Source organism: Pseudophryne corroboree, chromosome 9, assembly GCF_028390025.1.
Source record: "Pseudophryne corroboree isolate aPseCor3 chromosome 9, aPseCor3.hap2, whole genome shotgun sequence".
Lineage (NCBI taxonomy): Eukaryota > Metazoa > Chordata > Amphibia > Anura > Myobatrachidae > Pseudophryne > Pseudophryne corroboree.
In genome coordinates this window covers 355,459,424-355,466,919 of record NC_086452.1, presented here as the reverse complement: position 1 = coordinate 355,466,919, position 7,496 = coordinate 355,459,424, and positions in this window count along the sequence as shown.

Below are 7,496 nucleotides of genomic sequence, written 5' to 3'. Positions count from 1 at the left end.
CAGGATCTGGAACTGTATCAGATATTGTCCTACAGTACGTGACCCCTGGCGTAAACGGAGAATCTCGGATGAAGCTGAGGTTACCCGGCCTGGCTCGTCGAAGATGCGCCTGAATGTTGACACGAAGGCAGTGTAGGAAGATAGCAGGGTGTCGGACCTCTCCCATAACGGTGATGCCCAATCAAGGGCTGAGCCACTGAGAAGAGAAATAATGTAGGCAATTTTTGTACGGTCACTGGGAAAATTGCCAGGTTGTAGCTCAAACTGAATCTCACACTGGTTGAGAAATCCCCTGCAGAATCTTGGAGATCCGTCAAATTTTGCTGGCGTTGGAAGATGAAGACGTGGAGCAGAAATGGGTAAGGAGGGTGGGGTTATAGCTGGAGTCACTGTGGTTGACGCACCAGACGCGCCTGATCCACGGAGAGTTGTCTGAATCCCATCCAGCCGAGTAGAGAGATCCTGGAGACAGCGGATGATGTGGCCCTGTGCAGCCTCCTGATGTTCTAGTCGGGCTGCCAGTTCTTGCATCGGCCTGGCCGCTTGATCCTGGTCTCCGGCTGGATTCATTAGGTCAGTGCTTACTGTCACAACTGAGGGCCTGAGCTGACGGGAGGCAGCCTCAGTTGTAGGGGCTGAGATGTACCGGAACCTGGGAGGTTGTATCAGACCCCTGGACATGTAAGTAACATGAATAATAACTGCCCGAAGGCGTGACCACGACAACTTGGATAAAAGTCAATGATGTTTATTATGACAACTCCGCAACACAGCAGCAGTAAAAGAAAACGTAAAAGTCAGCAAAGAATAAATACAGTTCCTGGGTACTACAGGATGGCAGGAGCCACAGGGCACTGGTAGTGTGAGATAGTTCTTATGATCTTCTAGATGGAAAGTCCTTACCAGGCCCGACTGTAGCAATGGAGATAACCCAGGATTGTGCCAGCTGGTGTTCCAGGAAAAGCTGGGTTGCTGAAGATAAAACAGCTGCTGTGGATACTGGCTGGAACCAGACTGCTGTTAGCACGGAGTGGATACTGGCTGGAACCAGTTAAATAATAAATGAACTTGGGAGCGATGAAATATGAACTGAAATGTAGAACTTGAGAGCGGAGAAATAATAATACCGGTGGAGAGTGGTAAAGTGTAGAAAGGACACCGGCCCTTTAAGGGAAGCTGTACTCTGCTGGAAGCTGAGCTGGAAGCAGGTAATGTTGTAGCTGGAAACAGATGAATCCACAATGGATTGGAGAGTCAGGCTACACCGCAGGTGGAATGCTGGTGCGGGTCTCTATGGTGGAAGTCTTGAGACAGGAGCTGGAACCTGGAAGACAATCACAGGAGAGAGACAAACAGGAACTAGGTTTGACAACCAAAGCACTGACGCCTTCCTTGCTCAGGCACAGTGTATTTATACCTGCAGCAAGGAAGGGATTGGCTAGGCAATTATGCAGATTATCAATACTGAGAACAGATTGGTGGAAATGATCAGCTGACAGAATCCAAGATGGCTGCGCCCATGCAGACACTTGGAGGGAAGTTTGGTTTGTAATCCATGTGGTAATGAAAACAGTAATGGCGGCGCCGGCCACCGGAGACAGGAGGCGCCAGGCTGACAGATGCACATCCAACCACGCGGACACAGCGGAGGCCGCGGCTGACGTAATCGCCACTCAGACACTCTGCATGCAGAAGTTCAGGGACGGCGGCGGAGGCCGCGGGGGACGCCATGCCAGGTGTAATATGGCGTTTACTGTGACAGCGTCCCAGAGTGACAGGAGAGGATACAGGAGTGTACACATCAGGATAACAGATGGGATCCGGTCCTGGAGCGCTGAGCCAGCCTTAGGAGGCATCTGATGGGTAAGAAATGGCGTCCAGATACCCGGATCGTGACAATCCACTTTTTCAAAGTAAAAGTTTTTCAGCCTTGTCTTTCTATCATAAACAACAGTCCTTCAGTTCTTCATTAACGGAGTGTTTCAGCTTCATTCTTCAAGTCGTATAGCCATAGACTCCAGTTCTTTAATTCAGTTTCTTTCAATTCCCCAAGTATTTGTGTACAACCTGTTATTCATTAAAACTACAGTTATCTTCTTACGGAGTCCTCCTAGTTCCTTACGCTCTCCTGGCAACGCTAACACATAATTGGGCCTCCACCCCATGAGGAGGAATTATATTCAGCCACCTCGTTTATTCACCTCACAGGCAGCCCTCCCTTCAGCCAAAACTCGGTTGTCAGAACCCCAACTTACGCCGAGCGTGACAGTAAGCACTGGCCCCATGGCTCCGGCAAGTGAGCAGGCTGCCGCAGTGCCAGATTAAGGTCCATATGGGCCTGGAGCTGAAATTTAGGAAGGGCCTATTGTGTGCCTCGGCAGGAGGTGTGAAGCGCTGCAGTGGTGTGACTAGTGATGTGGGGGTGTGATCAGTGTGGTGTGGGTGTGGTCTAAATAGGGTGTGTGGCCTATGCCATGTGAGTAACACAGTCACCACTTACTGACAGACACTACTTACTGACACACACACACGCACACACACACAACACAAAGCTTACTGACACAATCACCACTTACTGACAGACACTACTTACTAACACACACACGCACAACACAAAACTTACCGACACAGACACCACTTACTGATAGATATTACTGACTGACACACACGCACAACACAGATAAACTTACAGACACATACATTACTTACTGACACACACACAACACAATACTTATACCGCTCTCACATCACAATGCTGGGTCCCGCCTGGGAATTGGAAATGGGTCCATTCCTGGGTGTGACCCGGCATTGGACCCTACACACCGCCAACTCGACCCGGCAATTTGCTGGGTCAGGTTGTCATCCGTGGGCAGAGATGGAGTCGGCATCAGGGGCGGGTGCGGAGGCGGCGCTGGGAGATGAGATCATCTCCGCGCCGCCACTCCCTATGCAGTGAACAGGTCCCGGGTTGCTTTATTCCCGGGTTGAATTACCGGGTCAGGCAACCCGGAATTCGCCCAAGACCCCTTTCACAACGCACATTGAAACGTGTCGACCCGGCAATATACCCGGTCTATACCAGGTTATTTTTGCGGTGTGAAAGGGGTATTACTGACACAGACACCCACCACTTACTGACAGACAATACTTACTGACACACACAGTACAAAACCTACTGGCAGACACTACTTACTGACACACACAGTACAAAACCTACTGACAGACACTACTTACTGACACACACACACACACACACACACACACACACACAACACAAAACTAACTGACATAGACACCACTTACTGACAGACACACACACACACACACACACACACACACACACACACACACACACACACACACAATGCAAAACATACTGACAAAAATACTACTTACTGACACACAAACACAACCCAAAACTTACTGACACAGACACCATGCAAAATGTACTGACACAAACACTACTTACTGACAGACACTTCTTACTGACACCAGTGCTGCACACAGAATTTTTTTCTCAGTGGTACTGTGCCTGCGCACCGTGGGCGTGGTCACTTGTCATTAAGGGATGTGACCATGTGACACTAGGTGGAGTGGTTATATATTATGTGAATCCATGGCACAGACACCCCCTGTCCCTGCGGACTACAGAGACAAGGACAGCACGATGTGACACTGGTTATAGAATAAAAAATATTATATATAAGCTGTGTACCCAGCACTCATCCTGTTATGATGTGAATATTTCCTCCAGTGCCCTCCTTCGGTTTTTCAAGCTGTGGATAGAGTACAATGAGGCTGCACTCCCGAGTCTTGCTGGTGAAGTAAGATTTATTAAGTAAGATTCTGGATCAATAAATCTTACTGCACCAACAAAACACGGGAGTGTCGCCTCATTGTACTTGTGAGCAGGGGTCCCGACCATTAGAGTTACTCACCGGGGTGTAGTATGAGTTGCCGGCGGCCGGGTCCCCGGCGGCCAGCATACCGGCGCCGGGATCCCGACCGCCGGCTTCCCGACAGCAGGGCGAGCGCAAATGAGCCCCTTGAGGGCTCGCTGCGCTCGCCATGCTGCGGGCACGGTGGCTTGCGTAAGCGCCAGGCTATCCTCCCTCCAGGGGGGTCGTGAACCCCCAAGAGGGAGAAAAGGTGTCGGTATGCCGGTTGTCTGGATTCCGGCGCCGGTATACTGTGCGCCGGGATCCCAACATCTGGTATACTGAATACCACCCACACACCGCTGGCCCGGCACCCCACCGACACATTTTCTCTGCCAGTCTGCCAGGTGCGGGAGGGTGATGACATCACTTTCATGCTTCCAGCAGTCCTTTTCCTGGAAAAGGAAGAAGGTGCTGGCGGCGCCTCCGAGCAAGATCTAAGAGCTTGGTGGTGGTGTTTTACAGTGTGGCGGGGGTATGGCGTACTGGCAGACACACTCTTAATGGTACGCCGTACCGGAGCGTACCGCCACACTTGCAGGACTGACTGACACACACACACAACGCAAAACATACTGACACACACGGCACAACACAAAACTTACACAGACACCACTTACTGACAGACACTACTTACTGACACACACAATCCAAAACTTACTGACACAGACACAATACAAAACTTACTGACACTGACACTACTTACTGACACATACACAACACAAAACCTACTGACACTGACACTACTCACTGACAGACACTACTTACTTAGTGACACACACACACACCCCTCAAAACTTACTGACATAGACACCACTTACATAGGAGACCTCAGGGCCTGGTGTGGGCTGCTACTCACATGGTTTTGCATGCCCTCTCAGCTCTGACATCCAGGGACCCAGCTCTCCTAAAAGACAGCAGCCTCCTGTCAAGACTCTTCCCCTCTTTCATGAGGCATGTTATTGTTGGGAAGCTGCAGCAGGAATGGTAAGCTGCAGCAAAAGCATTTATGGTTTGATGGAAGAGGGGGCGGGGCTTCAGAGCTTTCTCCAAGGCTCCGCCCCCACGCCTGTCCGAAGCCCCGCCCCATCGTCCATCAAAACATAAATGCTTTTGCTGCAGCATACCATTTCTGCTGCAGCTTTCCAACAATAACATCCCTCATGAAAGAGGGGAAGGGTCTTGACAGGAGGCTGCTGTCTTGGTGCTATTTCCGAGGCTCCACCCCCGTGCCCGTCCGAAGCCCCGCCCCCTTGCAACACGAAGAGGTCAGGACACAGGCTGACCAGTTTGGGGTGGGGACGAATGAGCAGCCGGAGGTGAGTGAGCTGCTGTATGTGCTGACAGGAAATGTTTTTTTTCCTGTCAGCACTGGCTACTGCCTGCACTGCAGGGAGGTCTGTGGGCCTATTTTCAATGGGGGGCTTGGAGCTGCAGCTCCATCCGCCCCATTGTTAATCCGGCCATGGGCTGCCGGGGGCGATGTCTCTGCAAAGATTCTGACCCATTTAAGTAAACAGGAAGCCATGCAGGCACAGATCGTACAGTTCATGCAGAATATGTCCACTCGTTTGGATTCTCTTCATGCAGCTATATCCACGTCCCAGACTCCAGCTGCAGCTTCTAATCCGCCAGCATCTAATCCTCCTGTGTCGATTCCAGTTCCTCGCCTACAACTGCCACCACCTAGTAAATTTGGCGGTAGTCCAAAGCAATGCCGAGGGTTCCTCAATCAATGTGAGATCCAGTTTGAGCTTCCCATCTGATCGAACCAAAGTTGCATACATCATTTCACTTCTGACCGGACAAGCTTTGGACTGGGCTTCACCCTTGTGGGAGAGAGCTGATCCCATACTCTCGAATTATGTGGAATTTGTGGCAACTTTTCGAAAAATCTTTGATGAGCCAGGCCGGACCACCTCTGCCTCTTTGGAGATTCTGCGTTTGCGTCAAGGAACCCGCTCCATCGCCCAGTACGTGATCCAATTCCGTACTGTGTTCACTGAATTGGGCTGGAATGAAGAGGCTCTCATAGCCACCTTTTGGAACAGTCTCTCCGACAAGATTAAAGATGACCTGGCCACTCAGGATGTGCCAACTAAGTTCGATTAGCTAATCTCTTTATGCAATAAACTTGATCTGAGATACAAAGAGCGCTGTCTTGAGAGAACAAGGTTTGAGCGACCCAAACCTCGGGCCAGTCCCACTCCTAGACCATCTTCTCCTTCTACCGAAGAACCCATGCAGGTCAACCATTCCCGTCTCACCAATGAGGAACTTCAAAGACGCAGACAGGGGAACCTCTGTATGTATTGTGGGGCGGCTGACCACTTCGTTGAGTCTTGTATTCAACGTCCGGGAAACTCCCGCTCCTAGCTTACGCAGGAGAGGTTAAGCTAGGAGCATTCCCTAACCAAACTTACCAGGAAGGAGTCACTATTGGCTGTTTGTTTGGAACTTCCCTCTTCTTCTCTTCATGTTGCAGAACTTTTGGATTCCGGAGCTGCTGAAAGTTTCATTACTTCTGCCTAGGGTGGTCATTCTGAGTTGTTCGCTCGCTAGCAGTTTTTAGAAGCCATGCAAAGTGCAAACGCATTGTCGCTGCCCACTGGGGAGTGTATTTTCGCTTTGCAGAAGTGTGAACGCCTGTGCAGCAGAGCACCTGCAAAAACATTTTGTGCAAAACAAGACCAGCCCCGAACTTACTCTTTGTGTGCGATGATTCTAACGTTGGAGGGTTGGCTTTTGATGTCACACACCCACCCAGCGTTCGCCCAGCCACGCCTGCATTTTCCCTGGCACGCCAGCGTTTTCCCTGGCACGCTTACGTTTTTCTAAGCACTCCCTGAAAACATTCAGTTGACACCTAGAAACAGCCCCTTCCTGTCAATCTTCTTGCGGCCGCCAGTGCGAATGAAAACGTCGCTAGAACCTGCAAAACCCCAAAGGACTTTGTACCCGTATGTTGCATATGCGCATTGCGGTGCATACGCATGCACAGAAATGCACTCCTACCAAAGCTACCACTTAATTGGGCCACCACCCCATGAGGAGTAATTACATTCAGCCACCTCGTTTATTCACCTCACAGGCAGCCGTCCCTTCAGCCAAAACTCGGTAGTCGGAACCCCAACTTAAGCCGAGCGTGACAAAGGGGAATTGTGGGGGCCCCAGATGTATTGCTGTACTGGGCCACAAGGTTTTTGCCAGCCCTGAACTCAGCACAGCAGCGTGTTGTGGCTGCAATGCATGCTATGGGGATTCGGGAGGTGGCGGCTATTATCAGATGAGGCAACAAGATACAGGTGCCTGGAAAGTGGCAGCTGTTACCAGACGAGGCAGGAGTGGCGGTTCGAGGGGTGGATCGGATCCATTGTTAATCAGCCTGAGCCTGCCCAGATGCCCCATGGCATTTGCAAATGCCCTATGCATTTGCCTATATTGCCTATAGCTAGGGCCGGCTCTGCGTATACTGCTACATGAGAGGAGTGTTATAAAAATTGCTTACATCCAAATGTAAATGAGCCTCAAAGTTTGTAAGAGCTACTTGTTGAAGAA